The following is a 20,975-nucleotide window of genomic DNA, read 5'->3' as shown; positions in this document are numbered from 1 at the left end:
CCTCTCCCCCCCCCCCCCACATCCCCTCCAGGGCTGGTGAAAGTCTGCCCCAGAAGGAAGACTTCAACGATTTGAGTTTGGAAGCCACTGTGGTGTTCTGCTGGTCCCAGAACTAAGTGTGTGTTCACCCTGCTAGGACAAGATGCCGCTCTTCTGAGCCAGCAACGCCTTGCAATCCCTAGTTTCCTGGGAGTTGGGAGACTTCCTTTGAGGGAGGGCTTGGCCTTCTACTTGGGGGATGCTCTCTGCTTTCACAGCTGCCCCCCGCCCCCGACCTCCCGTTACTTAAGTGTTCCTTCCTTAAAAAGCGATCGAGGGTACGCAACAAGCCCTAAAACTTCTAAGAGGGTCTGGGCATGTGGGTGCAGGTGGGGTTCCGTACCCAGGCCGCGGGGGCCCGGCCGCCGGCACCAGGGCGTGGCGCGTGGCCCCCGCCCCGTCCTCGGGCAATGCAGGGAGTGCGCAGTGACCTGCCCTCCACCGTGAAGCGGGAACGCGTTCGGGGGGGGGGGGGGAATGATAGCTTAGACAGCTCCCCAAATGGAGACGTCCGTTACCGTCAGATCCCCAACTTGGCACCCGTGGGCGGCGAGGGGCGGCGGCCCGGGCGGGTCCGGCAGGCGGCGGGGTTCGTGGCTTGGTGGAACTCGGCGCCTGTTCGGCCGCGCGCGCGCGCGCGCGGGGGTCGGCGTCCGCCAAGTCCCCGCGCCACGTCCCCGGGAGCGGCGGGACTCTGCTCTCGCTCCTTCCGAAGGGACGGGAAGGGAAGGGCACGGCGGGCCCGGAACCCAAGCGCTGCCTGGAAAGGACACCCCAAATCTGGGCCCCCCACCCCGTCCTCGCGCTCACCACCCGGGCGGCGGCTGCAGCGCAGACCCCGAGACCAAGAGCGAGCCCGGCCCCGGGCCTCCTTCCCGGCCCTGCCCGCGAGGCGCGCGCAGCCACGGGGCGCCGGGGCGCAGCAGCAGCCGTCGGGGACCGGCCAGGGCCCCCGTGGGAGACGTCGGCTGCGCGGCCAGGGGACCGGTGGGGGGACCGGGTCCCGCTCGCCCGCCACGGGCCGCCCGGACCCCGCGAGCCGGGCCGTAATGGTGGCAGATCAAAGGCCGGCCCGTGTCCCCGCGGAGCCCCGGACAAGCCCCAGCCTTTGTGCGCCGTTGCTAGGAGCCGCAGAAAGCAAGAGAAAGTGTCAGGAGCATGCTAATCAGACTCGTTACAGCGCAACAATAACGTCTCTCTCGGGGAGCCCAGGCCCCGCGCACCCCGCGCCGGCCCCACACCTGCGTGGGGCCCTCGCGGCCGCCCGGGGAGCCCCGGCCTGCCCCGCCCCGCCTGCCCCCCCCCCCGGCTGGGAGCCGCCGCGGCCCGGGGAGGGGCGCATCGCGTGGGTCCCACGCCCCCACCGTGCCCCGCTGCGGGCCGCCGGGGCGCCGCCGCCCTTTCAATCTGAACATTCACCTGACTCAAGTCAAGAGAGAAAGCCTGAACTCCGCTTTAACCCACTCTGCCCGTAACCCAGGCACATCCAGACAGAAGAAACGTCTCTCCCTGAGTTTTCCCAGGGAATCCCTTCATTTGTTCCTTCAGTCATTCAACAAACCCCAGTTAAACCTACGGGGTGCAAAGTAGTTGTCTTTAAAAATAATAATAATTGGGACTTATCTCAGATGAACTTTTTGTTCAAAATTAAAATGGCATCCAGGTGTCAGTGGCCCACCCCTGTAATCCTAACTACTCAGGAGGCTGAGATCTGAGGACTGCAGTTCAAAACCAGGCCAGTCAGGAAAGCCTGTGAGATTCTTATCTCCAATGAACCACCAAGAAATTGGGAAGTGGAGCCATGGCTCAAGATGTAGAGCCCCAGGACTGGCACAAAAATTAACTAAAATTAAAAAAGAGTTAAACTAAAACGGCTTTGTAGATATCCATAGAGAGAGAGAGGCTGTAAAATAATAGGAAGTCTTAAAAAGAGATACTATTGGCTACCACAGAGATAATAACAAGGGACATTTGAATTAAGAATTTAAAACATTTGGAAAACCACAAGCCATATGCTTCCACACAGGCCTCTTTCCTGCCTCTCCTCTGTGTCAGGAGTTTGGCCAGGCAGCCGCGCTGAGACGATCCTGCACCTTGCCTGTGGTCTGAGGAATGAGGTCAGCCCTTCTGTGTTTGCACACGGCCCCTGAGACTTGCCCCAGGAAACCCACAGCGTTCTGGCTCCTTGCCCCCTCCTGTCCCCTTGGCCATACACAGAGACATCAGTTGGCCAAGGCGAGGTGATTTTCTTCCAGACTTCCAGAACGCTAGGCCAAAGACCAAGATTGCCGTTGCCATGGGGGCCGAACCCCTGCCAGGGCAGCCCCACGGCTGGAGATTCTCTTCCAGTCCCATAGGCTGTGGTGCGCACCACATAATTATAGGAGAACTGGACATGTTCCCCAGAGGTGAGAGTCCTGGGCCTGGAAGGAACTTCGGAGAGCTTTTCACTTATATTAATAAAAGGGAGAGTTAATAGCCTGAAATTCCATCTCACAAAGGGGAGAAGGGGGCAGGGAGGCTGTAGCATAACAGTTCAGCTATCTGCAAAGGGGGGAAATCAGTGAAAAGTCTACAGAATGCCAGCTAGGTAGATCGTATGGGTTTTGTTTTGTTTTAAAATCACAAATCACATTGCTTTAGTTCTTTAGATGCACTGATAGAATCAAGAGAACTGGAACAGCCAGGTGCTGGTGGCTCTTGCCTGCCACCCTAGCTGTTCAAGAGGCTGAGATCAGAGGATAGAGGTTTAAAACCAGCCCAGGCAGGACATAATGCTATGGCCTTATCACCAATTAACCACCAAAAAGCCAGAGTCAAGTTGTAGCCCAAGTGGTAGAGTGCTAGCCTTAAGAGAAAAAAAAGGGAAAAGACCTAGGCCCTAAGTTCAAGTCCCAGGATAGGAACGAATATATGCACACACACACACACACACACACACACACACACACACACACACACACACACGAATGCACACACACTCACATAAGCACACAATAAAGGCCAAATGAGTTTCATCTAGGTTCTAAGCCTGCATTATAGCAGAGGCTGGGAACCCCACAACGGCAAACTGGCTTCAAAGAGTACTTCCATCAAATGTACCCCATTTTCTCATTTGCTTCTATTGGCAGCTGCTGGATATGTTCTCACAGGAGAATGTTGGTGACAAATTCCTGTGCATCCTGGACACCCGGTGAATGCCAGGAGAGCTCGAAGGCTCTGTGGTTGGTAAGGATCTCCTGGCTCCACTGCTGGAAATGGAAATTTCCTTTAGTGCCAGCTCAGAAAGAAATGTGATCATTTTTGTTCAGGCCCTTGATTTGGTGGATGGAAACTGCAGTTCCAGGGGGATTTGCTGGTACTGAGTCCTGGCTGAGGGCAGCAGCCGCCACATGGGAAGCAACCATAGATGCTAAGGGCACTTGGTCCTGTGACTGCAGGCGCAGCGGTGGGGCTTGCTCAAGTGCATACTGTTGGCAAATCCAATCCTGGACACAACTCAAGTTTCCAGATTTCCTCCGCTAACCCACACAGCTACTTGGGAACTCCTCAGATTCTGTTCCTTAATTCTGTAATGTAAGCAAGCTCCAAAGGAGCTTTTTGAAGCAGAGAACAACCGCCAAAGCCTCTTTTTCCACAACTGCCTCCCTCAGAGACAGTGCTTGACCCTGCAAGAACATCTGAACTCACCACAATTCAAACATACCATCATCAAAAGCAGCCAGAGTGGGCCTGGTGGCACACTCCTGTAATCATAGCACTGGGAAGGTTAAGGAAGGAAGGGCTAGAGTTCATGGTCAGTCTGAGCTACATAGTAAGGGCCTGTCTCAAAAAAAAAAAAAAAAAAAAAAAGGAACAAAACAAATGAACAAACATCCTGACCAAAAAATAAAAAACAGTCAGGAAACTGGGGGCTGGTGCTTCATGCTTGTAATCCTAACTACTCAGGAGGCTGAGATCTGAGGATCGTGGTTCAAAGCCAGCTCAGGTTAAAAAAAAAAAAAAATTCCAGTGAGACTTTTTTTTTTTTCATCAGCCATGGGGGCTTGAACTCTGGGCCAGGGGCGCTGTCCCTCAGCTCTCAGCTCAAGGCAAGCACTCTACCACTTGAGCCACAGTACCACTTCCAGTTTTCTGAGTGGTTTACTGGAGATAAGAGTCTCACAGACTTTCCTGCCCGGGCTGGTTTTGAACTGCGATCCTCAGATCTCAGCCTCCTGAGTAGCTAGGAGGAGACTCTTATCTCTAACCACTCAAAACCCAGAAGTGATACTGTGGCTCAAAGTGGTAGAGCACTAGCCTTGAGCAAAAGAGCTTAGGGACAGCACCCAGGCCCTGAGTTCAAGCCCCAAGACGGACAAAAAAAAAAAAAAAAAAAAAGCCAGAAAGCTCTAGCTCTGCACACAGTTCCCTGAACCTTCTGCAGAGTTTCCAGCTGGGCTGGTTTGAAAAAGCTGAAATGTCTTGGGTTGTCTAGGAAAGAAGTCCCTGGAGAGGAATGAAGTAGCAGGATCCAGACATCAAGGACAGAAGAGGCATCACCCAGTCAGCTGTGCTGGGTCCTCTCTCTCTCTCTCTCTCTCTCTCTCTCTCTCTCTCTCTCTCTCTCTCTCTCTCTCTCTCTCTCTCAGCGCGCACACACACACACACACACACACACACACACACACACACGTGGCCCAGCTTCCCTGACCTACATCATTCTTTACGGTTTTGCTCATCCCATCATTCTCCCTCTGTCTCCTGTCAGTGAATTCCTTGTCCTTTTCCTTTACCTTCTTGTCTTTTACCTTCCCACCCTTCCCTTTCCGCGATCCCCCAAACAAAATGACCAAGGCAGCAAAGAAAGCAATGAAAATGGGCGAAATTTCCACCCGAACTCTGTGTTCTTTTTTGGGGGGGTCTATTTGGCTTCTTAAAGTATGGACTGTTGGGAGATAGCCCCTAATGGGTTCGTTTCCTGTGAACTTGGCTTGGGATGTGTGGTACGCCTATTTCACTGGAGAGACCCTGAGTGCAGATGACAGTTAATATGCTTTGGGAATCAAAGTAGAAATGTTGATGTGAGTGCTAACTAATCAGTAAATTAAATATTGCGGCTAGAGCTGTTCTTCCCAATGTCCTACATCAGCTCACACTGTCAGGATGCAAAGCCAACATCCAGATTCTGTTTAAGTGATAACAGTAGGGCTGGGGCCTGGCACTGGTGGCTCATGTTTGTAATGCTAGCTACTCAGAAGGCTGAGATCTGAGGATCCCTGTTGGAAGCCAGCCCAGGCTGTAAGACCTGGGCTGTGACACACACACACACACACACACACACACACACACACACACACACACACACACACACACACACACACACACACACACACCAGAAGCTAGTATATGTATGAGTCAAGCGGAAAAGGTCAAATAATGTGATGTTAGGAAAATGAACCCTTAGATATGTATTTTAATGTTTTTTTTTCTTTCATGCATTTGTTTCTAACGCATTTATAAGATTATCTCTTTGTTGCTTTGTATGTCCCTCCCCCACAGTATAACCCCTGCTTTCACTATATTTGATGTCAGTATAACTTGTGGAGGAGATGGGGAAAAACAAGTCGTTTAAGGATACAGGTGGACCTGTTGCAACAATAAGTACAAGTTGTCATGTCGAAAACGAGCTTTACAATGTTGGTGTGTGTGGGGGGGGGTAGAAGATTGGGTGGGGGGGGAGGCTGGAAAGGGATGTGAAGGGTAAACAAAGGAGGAGGCTGCAATGCTTGATAAGAAATGTATGCATTATCCTGCCCATGTAATTGTAACCCCTCTGTACAGTATGTTCACAAAAAATAAAATTAAATTAAAAAAAAAAAGCGGGGCTGGGAAGGTGGCTCAGTGGTAGAGCGCTTGCCTTGCATGCCTGAGGCCCTGGGTTCAATTCCCCAGCACCACGTAAGCAAGAAAAAGAGAAAAAAGCCGGAAGTGGTGCTGTGGCTCAAGTGGTAGAGTGCTAGCCTTGAGCTGAAGAGCTGAAGGACAGCGCCCAGGCCCAGAGTTCAGGCCCCACAACCGGACCCAAAAAAAAAAAAAAAAAAAAGCGAGAAGTTGAGCTGTGGCACAGGTGGTAGAATGCTAGCCTTGAGAAAAAAAAATGGGCTGGGAAGGTGGCTCAGTGGTAGAACGCTTGCCTTGCATGCATGAGGCCCTGGGTTCGATTCCTCAGCAGCACATAAGCAAAAAGAAAAAAGCTGGAAGTGGCGCTGTGGCTCAAGTGGTAGAGCGCTAGCCTTGAGCTGAAGAGCTGAGGGACAGCGCCCAGGCCCAGAGTTCAGGCCCCACAACCGGACCCAAAAAAAAAAAAAGCTAAGAAACAGAGCCCAGGCCCTGAGTTCAAACCCAATATCAGCAATAAATAAGTAAATGAGACAGGCAGGAGGTATAGCTCAAACAGCAGAACCACTTGCCCATCAAGCATGAAGTCCTAAGTTCAAATCTTAATACCATATACGCACATAAAAACGATGGAAAGTACAATCTTGGTACTTCATTATCTTTCAGAAGAAATTTAATAAGCAAACTGAAACTCATATGAGTCTCAAGTAATGCTTGTAATAAAGTTTAACTTTATGTAAAGTTTACATGTACATACAAACTTATAAAATATATATGCTATATTATTTACATATCACTTATAAAAATTGACATATATGACATACAATTTGAGATTTCTAGTCTACCCATAATATTATTCCTTTTTTTCTGATGACATTACCAGAGAGGTAGCATCAAATGATTAGTATAAAAATTTATGAGAAGGAGCTGAGTGCTGGTGGCTCACGCCTGTCATCCTAGCTACTCAGGAGGCTGAGATCTGAGGCTTGCGGTTCAAACCCAACCCGGGCAGGAAAGTCTGTGAGACTTTTATCTCCAATTAATCACAGAAAAAGCCTGAAGTGGCACTGTGGCTCAAATAGTAAGAGTGTTAGCCTTGAGCAAAAGGAGCTCAGGGATAGCACCCAGGCCTTGAGTTTAATCCTCAGGACTGAAAAAAAAAATTATGAGCAGCATTCCATTTTAGAAATGTTAACCCCCCCCCCAAAAAAAGATCATTTTTATAACTGCCTCACTAAAAGCTTTTCTGAAAAGTCTTTGTGTCATCTAAGGAATTTCACATTGTGAAATATATTTGTGAGAATACTTAATGTAAATATTTCAAAATAAGTAGCGTGATTTTACCCGCATCACCTCTGAAAATGAGTGCCAGTTGATGATTTGTTCAAAATCTTCCCAGGCCTTCTTCTTTCCCCCTCAGAGAGCATCTGTGTTCTATTAGGGCTGTCTCTGTATGTGTGTGTGTGTGTGTGTGTGTGTGTGTGTGTGTGTGTGTGTGTGAGAGAGAGAGAGAGAGAGAGAGAGAGAGAGAGAGAGAGAGAATGAACTTTCATAGCCTCTGGTGCAGCATCTATAAAAATTGTGATGATTTGAAGACTGTACCTTTTTGTTGTTGTTGTTTTGAATTTCTAAAACTTCTCTTTTTTACTCTTTTATTATCTTTCAACAAAACGAAGACTGAAGAACCGCTTTAAGAAATGTTATACGTTCTCGCCGAGCCCAGTCTGCTGACCTTCAGGCCATGGAGCGAAACCTTTCTTTTAAGTCAAGCATCCCCCATTGGGAAGCACTCCAGCTTTTTCTTTTTATGAGGAATTTTAACTGCTGGACTTAATTTAATTATTGTATTTTGTACATACTCCCAGAAGCCCCAGGGCATGAGCTTTGCTTTTTTCCAAACTTTCAAATAAATATCTTTAGAAATGCATGTTTCTGATGGCAGTATAACTTCTTTGACTTAGATTTCGGATCCAAAGTCCAAACGTGACTCTTGCTATTCCTGCCTGTGCACACATAGCTTCCCACCTTAGCCCTCTTCAGCAGACAGCTGGGGGCCGGCACCCACAGGCTGCAGACATTTGCATCCTTGGAGTGGGTCTCCAGACTTGTCTTAATGAGAAAATAACCATCTCTAAAGCTGAGCTGCATTTTAAAAATGGGCTGGCTCTGGGGCATGGTGTGTAATAAGAAGGTTCCCCGAGCAGACACTGCCAGGAATGTTGGAACACACTGGCCCCCATGACTGCCGCTGCCACCATCTTGTCTGTAGGGTTTTTAGAAAGTTCCTATACACAGATTCATAGGTTGATCCTCCAGCCTCCCTCAGCATAGGCTCAGTGGGAGTCTGCACATGCATGCACGTGTGTGCGTACACACACACACACACACACACACAAACAGAGCTGTCATCCAGAGCTAAGACCAAAGATTCTGTCTTGTGTATACTTAAAATACATACAGATTATACAACTATGTAAAGATAATTTTTTAAACTAGAATAAAAAATACATATAGAAAAAGGTAGTATTTGTCTGGGAGTCAGGTGATGCTGTCAAAACAAACTGCTGAGCTGGGCACTGCTTTTCCTAAAAACAGGGGCAAAGACATCGGCCTAAGGAGTCCTTAGTCCCCAGAAGGCGGCTGGGCCCAGGTGTTCTCTGGGAGGGCCTCAGGAGGGAGGGAGACGACTGCACTACCAGGCAGAGGCCTCTGGGAGAATCCTGGCAACGCAGCTTAGCCGCCATCATCACCTTTCCTCCCCTGAATACCTTCGCCCTTTTCCTTTCAGGCTGGCCTGCATGTAGGTCAACCCGACAAGGGGCTCTTCAGTCATTTTGACTGGAGGGCCTGGGCCTCTTCTGACGCCCATGACCTCCCAGGAGAGAGCCTGGAAGCTTTGATGGAAATGATTTGCCTTGGGCTAAAAGACCTCTGGTTGGCCACTCTTTACCAGCCTAATAAGGCCAGGACCTAGGACATAGATGAAAACCTTTTTTCTTTCTTTTTTTTTTTTTTAGCAAAGGAGATTTGGGGATGGAATGATTCCAACTATAGAGTTACTATGAGAGTTATGGTAAGTGAACACATGGCAGTCCTCCATAGAATCTCTTCACTTCTGTAGCAATTATTTACCACCTGAGGTAAGTGGGGTGACAGCATGTGGGTGGCAGGGAGGTGAGCATCCTGCAGAACCCCTCCTACGTATGCGCTACAGAGCAAGTGCAGAGCTAAGGCCTTTCCTACTGCTTTTCTCTCTGTCTCTGTTCCACTACTTTTTGCTCTCTCTCTCTCTCTCTCCCTCCCTCTATCTCTCTCTCTCTTTCTGGTGTATGGCGGGGGGGCCTTGAACTCAGGGCTCAAAGCTGGTACCCTACTCCTTAACCCACAGCTCCAATTCCAGTTTTCTGGTGGTTAATTGGAGGTAAGAGTCTCATGTACTTTGCTGCCTGAGCTGACTTCAAACCAGGATCCTCAGATCTCAGCCTCCTGAGTAGCTAGGACTACAGACATGAGCTACCAGAGCACAGCTTCTTTATTATCTCTTAAAACAAACATGCAAATTAGCCAAGAACCTAGCTCCAAGTCTAAGACAAAAAAAATAAAGACAGACAGAAAGACAGACAGAAAGACACAAAGACAGACAGAAAAACAGAAAGAAAGAAAGAAAGAAAGAAAGAAAGAAAGAAAGAAAGAAAGAAAGAAAGAAAGGAAGGAAGGAAGAAAGGAAGGAAGAAAGAAAGAAAGAGGGGGGATGTGGATGAGGAGGAAGATGTCAAAAAATGTCTTAGCAGGAGATTCTTGGGAAACCATAAAGAAAGTTTACAAAAAAGTTAGACATGTTTAATGGTAAGGACAAATGCTGATTTACCTTGAACCAAGTGCTGGTGGCCCTGAGCCTCAGCTTCACTATCTACAAAAATATTTTGGTGTATTTTCTTCCTCTGAACTTGTTGTAGTTACACTGTAACAATAATGGCAGCTACCATCTGTCCAGGGCCAACTGTTCCTCATATATATATGTGTGTGTGATGCACATATTTTGGTCTCAAACAACTGTATGAGGTCATCACATTATTGTTACAGTGTGACTACAACAATTTCAAAAGAAGAAAATACACCAAAATATTTTTGTATTTTCCTTACTCCCGCCCTTTCCCCCACATGGTACTAGGATTTGAGCTCAAGGCCTTATCTTGCTAGGTAGGTGCTCTACCTTCAGCCCTTTTAGCTCTGGTTATTTTTGAGATACAGCCTCACTTCTGCCCAAGCAAGGGAGAGCAGGCACATGCCAGCATGTGTAGCTTCCATGAACGCGGGTTCTCATAGACTTATCTGCCTGGGCTGACCTGGAACCTCAATCCTCCTATTTTCAGTCTTCTAACTGGTTAGGATTCTAAGTGTAAGCTACCTACCCTCAATTTCCTTTGTCACACATTTGTATTTCCACGTTTGCTTGTCTTTTCATTTTTATTTATTTATTGTCAGTCGTGGGGCCTGAACTCTGGGCCTGGGCACTGTCCCTCAGCTCTTCAGCTCAAGGCTAGCACTCTACCACTTGAGCCACAGTGCCACTTCCAGCTTTTTCTGCTTATGTGGTCCTGAGGAATTGAACCCAGAGCCTCATGCATGCAAGGCAAGCATGCTACCACTGAGCCTCCTTCCCAGCCCCCCAAGTTTTTTTTTTCTGGTCTTGAGGTTTGAATTCTGAGCCTGCGCACTGTCCCTGAACTCTTGTATTCAAGGCTGATGTTCTACCATTTGAGCCATTCTTACACTTCCAGCTTTTTGTGGTTAATTGGAGATGAGACCTTGCCCAGCCTGATTTCAAATGGTGATCCTCAGATCTCAGCCTCCTGAGTAGCTAGGATAAGCACCTGGCTTATAGGTCAATTTCTTAAACCTTAGTTGGAGTTAATTACAAATAAACATCCCCTGGAAACACTGCTTTGATCCTGACAGGGTCATGCCTAAAAGACTGGAGTAGAGAATCCCAGACAATATCTGGAGCCAGAGGTGCAGCTGTTTGGACTCTGGGCATAGCTGTCTTCCTAGGGAATCTGACCTGTGTCTCAAGATTATCTCTCTTCCCTGGGATGGATGGACTTGTATGGGCTGACTATCAGAAAGAGCCCCAGAGAGTGTCAGAGTTAGCAAAGTTTCAGCTCACTCTGTCACCCAGTCTGTCCAGGGTCCAAACAGACTTTTCCTTCGCTATTGGACAATACCTGTTATTCAGTTCCTGTCCTCAGTGGCGGCAGAGAATTAGAAAAGTAGTCCAGAGGGCGCTGGAGGCAAAGCCTCCATGGAAGGAAAGTGACAGTAAGAGTAATCCTGAAAAGCAAGAGTTTGAGCCCCAGCTCTCCCTCCCAGGGCTCCTTGCGGGGGCAGAGGGCCGGCTGCTCTGTTTACACACCTGGGCTCAGTACAGGGGAGGGAGAGGGAGGGCTGACCATTTGTGGGATCAGTGCTGCTTCCAGACTGCACTGCTACAGGCAAGTCTTCAAAGGCATTCCAGAAGCCAGAGTATACACTCTGTCATCGCTTCATAACACTAGTAGCTTTCCTCTAACACACAGGATGAAATAGCTCCACCTCGCCAGGAGGGAGCCAGGGTTTCTCCCATCCACCATCACTGCGGCCTCTGACTTGAAATGCTAGACCAATGCATACGGACAATGAATGTAAAGCAGGGGGAAGATGACCCTGCACTCTGACTTTAGCACGCAAGTATGAAGGGAGGGCATGGGTGCAGTCACAGATGATCTGTTCTTGTTGAACAGAAAAGAGTATCGCGTTCTAAAATACCAACCTTGGCCTTGGGAGGTTGGAATTAAACCCGAGGCAGAAAGTTCATCTACTTTTGTCATCCCCAGGGTCTAGCATGGCATCCGCCCTGATAATTTTTCATCGACGGCATGAGTTAACGAAGGAACACATGGGAAATATTTTCCTCTCAATTGTGTTCCATGCTGGAGATAAATATACACACAGTCTCACTAGAAGCCCATCTAAGTGATTGAGCCAAACCCAACCAGTAAAACTTATCACAAATACAATGTGATTCATTCTCAAATCACAGCACCAACGAGTGCTCTCAGTCAGCACTGTGAAGAATGCATGTATAAACACCTTCTTCACATAAGCATATTCAAATCTAATCCTTCCGAAATCACCATCTATCAGAAAACCAAACAAGAAGCAAAGGAAGTATAATGCTCTAAAGAATAATGCTCTATGGAGAATGTATATAACAGAGAAGCAGTACTGTGGCATTTAATCACACACTGGCATGAAACTGAGGTCACAAAACAGTGTGATCTTAGACAAGTTTTTTGTTTGTTTGTTTTTACACTGGGGCCTCACATTTGCCACTTGAGCCACATCTCTAGCCGGTTTTTTTTGTTTGTTTGTTTTGCTTTTTTTTCAGTTGTGAGTCTTGAACTGAGGGCCTGGCTGCTGTCTCTGAGCTTTTTTGTTCAAGGCTAGTACTCTTCCACTTTGAGACATAGTCCACTTCTAGTTTTCTGGTAGTTAATTGAAGATAAGAGTCTCACAGACTTTCCTGCCCATGTTGGCTTTGAACCATGATCCTCAGATCTCAGGCTCCTGAGGATTGCAGGTGTGAATCACCAGCACCCAGCTTCTAGCCCTTTTTTGTTGTCACCGGTTTTAGAATAGGTTCTCTCACTTTTTGCCCAGGCCAACTGGATGATGATCCTCCTATTTATGTTTCCTGGGTAGCTGGGATAACAGATGCATGCCACCACACCCAGCTTTTTATTGGTTGCAGTGAACTTTTCCTAACTTTTTGCCTGGGCTAGCTTCAAACTGAAATTCTTCTGATCTCCATAGCTGGGATTATAGGTGTGAGCCACCATGTCCAGTTTATGCAAGTTAGCTTCTAGGCTTCTGTTGTCTCATTTGTGAAATGTGAATACTACTCAGGCCTATCTCTTATGGTTGTCCAGAGGAATCAATGAGGTAATATTTTAAAACACTCAGAGGAGCGCCCAGAAAGCACTACAAAACAAATAAAAATCACATGAAATAAAGCTCCCCCCTCTTTTTGCCAGTCCTAGGGCTTGAACTCAGGGACTAGGCTTTGTCCCTGAGGTTTTGTGCTCAAGACTAGAGCTCTACCACTTTGAGCCACAGTGCCATTTTAAGCTTCTTGGTAGTTACTTGGAGATAGGAGACTCACAGAGTCTCCTTATGCTGCTTATGCTGGCTTTGAACCTCAAGCCTCAGAGATCTCCGCTTTTTGAGTAGCTAGGATTACTGAGCCACCAATGCCCAGCAAAGCCCTCTCATCAAGAACTCCACCTGGCTTTCTCTTTGTCCCCTCACTGTTCTCTGATAGATTCCTAACCAATGACCACAACGCCAAAGCTGTGGACTCTGACTGGTCAGAGAAGGAAGAATTAGATTTTTGTGTTATATGATGAGCATTCAAAAGACTAAAAAAAAGGAAGAAAGAAAGAAAAAAAGGAAAGATAAATACGCCTCAAGCCGGGCACAGGTGGCTCACACCTGTAATCCTTACTACTCAGGAGGCAGAGATTTGAGAATCGAGGTTCAAAGGCAGCCTGGGCAGGAAAGTTCATGAGACTCTTATCTCCAATTAACGCCAGAACACTGGAAGTGGCACTGTGGCTCAAGTGGTAACTCACCTTGAGCTGAAGAGCTCAGGGACAGCGCCCAGGCCCAGAGTTCAAGCCCCATGACCAACAAAAAAAAAAAAAAAATACACCTCAAAGCCAAGAAGCACCTACATCCAGGGTCACAACAGCATCCCCACTGTCCCCCACTCCTCCCTGGTCCAGGGCAGACCCTGTGGGGCGTCAGCGTCCTTTCCAACGAAGCCCAGGCAGCCTCTGAAGACTGTCCACACAGAGCCCCTGAGGGACTGCTAATCTGGACCAGGGTATCCCTGACCCAAATCTTAGCTTTACCATGGGCCCCAGTGTTGCTTTGGCTGTTGGAAACCCTAGGCCTCCTTCAGAGTGCTCCCCTTCCTCCCTGCCCTTCACACCACCCACCCTCCCGGGTGAGGGAGTGTTGGGGGCAGGGCAAGGCCTTGTGCTCCTGTAAGTGGGGAGGCCCCGGCTTGGACAGTGTCTTCTCCAGCTCTCCTCACCCCTCCCAGCTATACCATGCTGTGGATACTTAGGGAAGGTTTACCCTGTTCCCCCACCTCCTTCTGGCTGCTCCCCTCTGACTCAGCCCCTCCCCACTATTGTGCCTCTTTCTCTGACTACCACTCCCCCCACCCAGTCTCCCACCTTAGATGTTGCCTCCCGCCTTTGTCCCTCTTCTCTATTTCTCCCCCTCTGACTGTGCCTCCTCAGTCAATGCTTGCTCTGCCTTGGACAGCTCTCCCAGTTACATGTGAATCTGCTACTGCATCCTCCTGTGGCTTGGTCAGAGAAACTGGCCTTATACTCCTCACACTCAGCCAGTGCTTCAGCCCAGCAAACTGACCCCTGACTGGCAACCCCGGGTCCTTCAGGGTCAGCATGGGACTCTTCCCATGCAAGCTGAGCAGGCAGCAAATCCCCAACCAGCCCCCGGCCAGGCCAGGGCCACTCCCCAGCTCCTTTGCTCTTCCTCTGTCAAGCTGTGCACTAGAGAAAGCCTCTTCTGGTGCAGCAGGAAGCAATGAGCCTGGGAACCGTGGCCTGACAGGGGACTAGATCCACCCAAGAGTGGAGGGCTTGGCCCTGGAATCCTCACCAGCCTAATCTCAGTTTGTGCTATGACGCTACCTCTTTTAATTGCTCCAAATAAATATCTTGAGTAATTTGAAGAAAGCCATCTGCGGTGGCTTCCTGGGCTACACCGTGTTATTGCCAGGGAGTGCTTCGGGGTATTGTTTGCTGAGAAAGGTGTGACATAAATTGAAACTCCTTTTGCTCAGAGCTGAGTCCAGAAAGTCCGTGCAGTGAGAAGCATTTCTCACCGTGTGCAAACTGAGAATTGTCTGCAAAATTAAATTTTCTGATTAAAATCTGCATTGTGGGACCTCCCACCGTTGCCAGCATTTCGCTGACAGAAGCTCCTATGCAGAGTGGCAGCCTGAGAAGGCTGTGGTCATGGGTGGTAAGCTGGCTCGGCTCACAGGCATACAGACGTTGACTGGTTCATCGTTTGGACGTGGCATTCTTTGTGCAAATCATCTACAGCCGAGCTCACGACCGGCTCTCCAGCCAGGGTGCAGGTGTGTCTGTCTGCAGCACCCTTGTGTCTCCCAGGTACCCTGTGCTGGGCCACAGCACCCATGTCCAGCAAGGAGAAATATGCCAATGAAGACCCAAGCAAGCCAGTGTGCATAATCATCTGCTGGATTTTAATGTAAAACAGTAGTTTCCTTCATAAAATTATTGTTCTTGAGAGAAGAGGGAAGATAAAGGAAAGGATGAAACCCAGAAGGAATTCAAATTTACTATCCCACCAGGACCAGCATGCCCACAGCTTTTCTTTGTAAGAAATTACTTGCTGTTCCCCCCACTCCCCCCGCCTACCCCGCGCACACACACCCCAGCCTCTATGCCTTTATGGCTCACCTCCAAGACCAGTCCTGAAGTCATGCCAATAAAAATCCACAAACACCTCTGCACAGCCTTCCTGACAGAGAACTCCAAGCTAATTACTTCATTTCACAAATGCAGAATCGGAAACCAAAAACCCAAGTCTTTTGTTTTATTTAGTTTTGTTCGGCGTTTGATTTTGTCCTCAGAGCCCCAAAGACTGCCTTTTCATCTTTCATTCTGCCCAACTTTCTGATTACCAGTAAACACCCACCAAAAGCCAACATCAGCCAGATAGATATAAATATATGCTTTTTTTTTTTTTATCACCGTCTAACCATTAGAATAGATTGTCCTCTTTCATTGTGTAAATCATGTTGTTGCTTGGGTAATACAAAATAGCTTTGACTTACAAAGAAAGGCACAGAGAAGGGAAAGAAAAAAATAAAATTTTAGCAAAATGATTGATCTGTAGCAGGATGGCTGGTATTTTGATAAATAAAATGAAGCCAAATGAACAACCTAGTCTAAATACAATGAATCTTGCTCAATCTTTTTCTATAAAAGAACACCAAGGCTGCAGGCAAAGCCAGTGTGTTGGGCAGGAGACACAAAGACAGGGACGGTGGGCTGAGGTCCACAAGTTCAAAGGCGCAGACCACCTGACAGGTACCGAAGTGGAAGAGGCAGCATCACAACTCACACTCAAGCCCCACTCAGAAACAGGAAGCGCCCTGTCGATTCCTTTGAATACTCATCAGCTGTTTCTATGAGAAAAGTCAAAGCCAAGAGTGATCGCAGACATCTGCAAGCCCAGGAGAAGCATGAATTTGAGGCCAACCTAGGCTACACAGGGTCAAAGTATGAAAGGGCAGAGGATGTAGCTCAGTGGTAGAACACTCACCTTGCATGTGAGAGACCTTGAGTTGGTCCTCAGCATCACACACACACACACACACACACACACACACACACACACACACACACATACACACACACACACACACACACACACACATTCATCAATAATGGAACAAGCCCAATGGGAAATTATTCTTACTTTAATGGACTGGCTGAACCTACCACCCTCTGCCAATGCCCAGCAAAGGTGCTCACAAGTAGGTGCACTTGGCTGTGGGGCAAGAGGGCATCCCAGACTAACAGTAGAGCCATGTTGTCCCGTCACCACCCAGGAATGATGGACTGAAGGGTAGACCATCAGCCCTGTCCTGATATGGGACATTGGTGGAGATCCCCAAAGGATATAAAAATCCTGATCTTTTCCATGAAGCTGCACAACTGGATCAAATACCTACCTTCTTCTTACATCTGTGTGTGTGTCTCTCTCAAGACCTACCTCCCCCCATCCCCAGCTTGGGCAGTCTGGGTATTCTTGTGGGTGCTCCCAAGGATCAAAGTCTAGAACATGTCCTATGTGCTGTACTGAGGTAAGAAGATATCCCGATAGTGAATGATAAGGAATAACGCACCGGTCTCATGACCCAATACCACCAAAATTTCCAAGAGACCCCAGAAGCAGAAGGGACTTCCTCCTGACTTGGTTCCAGGAAACGCCTCTATTCTCGAAGGATATAGTTGGCTACACCAGCTCGCTTTCCCGTTGGATCCCCAAAGACAAAGGCTGATCCCAGTCCTTGATCCACAAATAACTTCCCATCGCTGGAGATCATCTGGACCTTCACTTTCCTCACCAGAGCCAGGTTGGGTGGGCGGTGCCCACCATTCACCAGACAGAAAGGATCTGATGGGTATGGCCTGCCACCTCGACCTCTCTTTTCCCCTTCATTTCCTCACCTCCTCATCTCTCCATTTTCCCCTTGGTATGAAGTATCTTTTCTCTGTCTTCTAACCTCATCCTTTCCCTAAGTTCTAGCTCTTTCTTTTGGGTTGGCAGACACCAGAGGGCAACATAATCTCGTCTTCTTGCTAGTTCTCCCATTTCACCAGTAGAGGGAAGAGTTTGAGAGAACCTGCAAGAACTTGAAGGACATGAGAATGATTTTGAAATGTGGAATTAATCAGTGCGACAGAACAGCTCTAAAAGCATGCAGTCCCAAGGCATTCTGTCCCCGTTGGTAAATAATCTGTAATGAAACTGTTTAAACATATATTAACCCATTAGAGCTCTACAGTGACAGAACTTCTGTCTGGGCTGTGTTTTTCCATCTGGGCACTTATAATACCTATAATACCTAGCTACTTAAGGGGCTGAGGTCTGAGGATCCTGATTCAAAGCTATTCCAGGCAGGACAAATAGTAATACTCCTCTCCGGTTAGCCACTAAAAGCCAGAAGTAGAGCTGTAGTTCAAGGCCTAGAGTGCTATCCTGGAGCCAAAAAAGATAAAAGGCAGTGTCCAGGCTTTGAGCTCACCCCCCTGCTCCCAAACACACACACACCCAAATTTCTATTCCATGTGATACCTAAGGTTATATTTGCAGAAGCATCACATTCTTCAAGGGAAGATTCTCCATCACTTGCTCATCATTTAGACTTTTGAGATCTGATTCTGATTTTGGTTCAGAAATCCTGGGTAAGGCCTTTAGCCCTGAGTGTCTGGTTTGGGTGCATACTGCTTCAGCAGTGCCCATGCTTTAAGGGTGGCAAATGGGCTGATTTGGATGAGCGAGACTGAGATCGTCAGAACTGATGAACCATGCAGAGCCCTGGGGTGTTAACAGCCAAGTAGCCCTCCTCAAACATGGCTGGGGCCAGCTGAGAGCAACTTCACCACTTCCTCCCTTTCTGCCAAGCACACCCTGGAAAGTAGAGAAGGTTCCTTTGAAAAAAAAATGTTTGCAAGGGAAGGACTCCAAAATTAAAAGTATGCCACTGAGTTGACTGTTTATCCAATAATCATCCTGACCAAGTAAACGTAAAAACGTTAAGCAAGTAGACAATACAGAGCTAAGCAGACTGCTTGGCCACAGTAATTTGCTTTCACTATTTGGACCTAATTACCTGGAGATTTGCTGCTTGGTATCCCCAGAATTGGAACCATTTCCAAAGCCAGGGTTTTAGAAGCCAGAAGTGGTCTGTGTAAGATCCTAAGCGCCTGTAACTCTCTCCTTTATCCTAGATGCTGGATTTATCCAAATAACTTTTTCACTTCTTCACCAATTCCTTTCTCTGATTAATGATCACGAATATGGGTTATCCTCACCCTAAAGTCCAGAAGGAGACTTGAACATTCCCATGAATCATTTGAAACTGGGGCAGAAATCTTGATGTGCACATTTGTGACTCTGGGGAATGGGCCCCAAACTTCCATTCAATTCTCAAAGGACTCCAGACCTTCCTTTTCACTATACCTTCATGTTGACTAGACTGGAAGTTCCCAGTGAATGCACAGGAATGGTATATAGGGGTGTATGAGCTTCTGAACACAGCTCTGGGGGACTGGGCAGGGGCAGGAATGGCCATAGCTGGGTTTCTTATGCCAAGTACTGTCCTCTGTCCACAGCAGGTGAATTCTGGTAACTAGCGCAGTAATCCTGCAGCGATCCCACTTACCACCTCTGCTCTGCTTTTCCTCCCTTGCCTCCACCACCTTAACTATCCAGGGGAAAGCTCTCCATCTGCCCGGCTGCCTGCCATGCCCTCTCCCAACCTCCCACCCACACAGAAGCTCCTTCTCGTTCATCTCAAGGTTCTGTGAGAAAATGAATTTTTTTTTCAATGAGTCAAGCTGATGGCATAACATAACAAAAACAGTTTCAACATAGTACCCAACCAATGTGTACATCTTTCATGTGTTGAATTTAAAACAACTTAAAAAAAAACTTTCTTCCTTTCTTCATTTTATTTTTCCTTCATCAGTCATGGGGTTTGAACTCAGGGTCTACACAGTACCCCTGAGCTTCTATGCTCAAGGCAAGCACTCTACCACTAGAGCCACAGCTCACTTCTGGTTTTCTGGTTGGAGATAAGAGTCTCATGGACTTTGCTGCCCAGGCTGGCCTGGAAGCGTGATCCTCAGATCTCAGCCTCCTGAGTAGCTAGGATTACAGTGGTGAGCCACTGGTGCCTGGTTTTTCCTTTCCTCTCACCTGATCCTAGATAAAACTCTGATCTGAACCTTCTAGCCAACACTCCACTTCAAAAATGTCTCATCTCTGGGAAGGGGCTATAGTTTAGTGATAGAGTGTATGTCTTGCACACATGAGGTACTGGCTTCTACCCCTAATAGCCTCTAGGAGGACCAAGTGCATCCCACTAACTGTAAGCACAGGTACTTGTGAGGTGGTGCTATGACACACACCATCTGTGTAAAATCAGGAACATAGGTGTTGGACCTCCCTTGGGAAAGCAGGAGGGGGGTCTGCTGAACATGTCACTGCCCCGGAGGCCTCCAGGTTTGCAGAGTTCACTTTGCTACCAAAGAAAAGTCACAAGCCCACAAAGAAATCTTTCCTTACCACCTATCACCACGAACTCTAACCTCACAGATCCACGTCTAGACTTGTTTCAATGGCAGATAGGATCTCAAGATCTTCTTAAATATTTAGGCCAAGACAAGTCAATTCCTTTCTACAAAACTGACAATCAGACAATGCAGGATCACTCTACTTGGAGAGCATAATCCCTGGCAAATCCTTTAGGAAAACAGTCAATTAGAGCCTGAAAATCACTCACATACATTTTTAAAACTTTGTCATAATCTGGAGTCATAAAAAAAACTGCATGATAGGATCCCTAAACTAAATAATTTATATATATATATATATATATATATATATATATCCATATACATTATTACCTATACATTTTAGAAAATAAAATCATGTGTAGTTATGCAAGTTGCAAACAAATTTCAATTTTGTTTTTAAAATAGTCACTGGGTTGCCAGGTGCTGGTGGTTCAGACTTGCAATCCTAGCTATCCCGAGAGTGAGATCTAATGATCGAGGTTCAAAGCCAGCCCTGACAGAAAACTTTGAGAGACTCTTATCTCCAATTAACCAGCCAAAAGCCAAAAGTGGAGCTATGGCTCAAGTGATAGAGTGCCAACCTAGAGCAAAAAAAGCCAAGTGAGACTATGAGACCCTGAGGTAAAGCCCCATGCTCTCACAAAAAAATAAAAAATAAAAATAAATGGCTGGATTTACAGAAAATGAGAGCTGAGCTCTCCTTTGCATCCATATGGTAATAATCCATCATTACAGGATTACTGGTTATAATTCACTACCCCACAGTTGATCCTACCCCACGAGTAACTTTCAAGGGCCAGATGACTACATTTGGAGTAGAGGGAAATGAGAGAGATTTGCAGCACAAGCAAATGAACATAAACAAATGAAACACTTCCATTCACAGACCTCAAAGTCAACATCTTGCTTAAGCCATAAAAACCACACAGTTTTCACTTGATGGATGTGTTCAGACCCCAGTTGTCAAAGGCCTGAAAATTTACATATTACAACAATAATTACAAATATTCCTGATTTTGGCAACAAGAACCATTGGAAATGAGATCCTTGTGATGTTTGTTTCTATTTCCTGTTCAATTG

The 20,975-nt window shown here is 47.3% G+C and overlaps 1 protein-coding gene across 2 annotated transcripts in view; it reads left to right on the top strand.

The window, feature by feature from the left end:
* The window catches only part of Clybl (citramalyl-CoA lyase), a 199,588-nt gene extending 191,742 nt beyond the window's left edge, over nucleotides 1–7,846 (top strand). The window contains exons 9-10 of one of the 2 annotated variants that reach the window (XR_011367885.1): nucleotides 3,171–3,267; nucleotides 7,596–7,846. The gene's annotated coding sequence lies outside the window, so the exon portion shown is untranslated. The remainder of the gene's footprint in view (nucleotides 1–3,170; nucleotides 3,268–7,595) is intronic. The other variant, XM_070002682.1, reaches the window with a different exon arrangement.
* The last annotated feature ends 13,129 nt before the right edge of the window (nucleotides 7,847–20,975 follow it).

The sequence above is a fragment of the Dipodomys merriami genome, unplaced genomic scaffold (genome assembly GCF_024711535.1).
Source record: "Dipodomys merriami isolate MVZ:Mamm:240054 unplaced genomic scaffold, mDipMer1.0.p SCAF_6, whole genome shotgun sequence".
In the NCBI taxonomy this organism is placed as follows: domain Eukaryota; kingdom Metazoa; phylum Chordata; class Mammalia; order Rodentia; family Heteromyidae; genus Dipodomys; species Dipodomys merriami.
The sequence above is the reverse complement of the archived record's forward strand: the minus strand, read 5'-3'. Positions and strand labels throughout refer to the sequence as shown.